Genomic DNA, 250 nt, shown 5'->3' on the forward strand with positions numbered 1-250 from the left:
GCCCAAACCCGGAGTGAGGGTTTGCTGGGCTTGAAAACGCGTCTCCTGAGAAAATGCAACACGCACCATCCATGGGGGTGCGACACGCCTCGCTGTGCTCAGCTGGGCGTTTCTTGCCTTGTCTCTCGCGCTGGTGACGTGCCCCCCATGTGGCCATGTGTGCAGTCCACTGTCCTTGCTCAAAGGACACTCTCCTTCTCTCCCCACAGCCCTTCGTGGGAGACACCCACTTGTTGCGTTGTTTTCCGTG

The sequence above is a fragment of the Pteropus vampyrus genome, unplaced genomic scaffold (genome assembly GCF_000151845.1).
Source record: "Pteropus vampyrus isolate Shadow unplaced genomic scaffold, Pvam_2.0 Scaffold279, whole genome shotgun sequence".
Taxonomy (NCBI): Eukaryota; Metazoa; Chordata; class Mammalia; order Chiroptera; family Pteropodidae; genus Pteropus; species Pteropus vampyrus.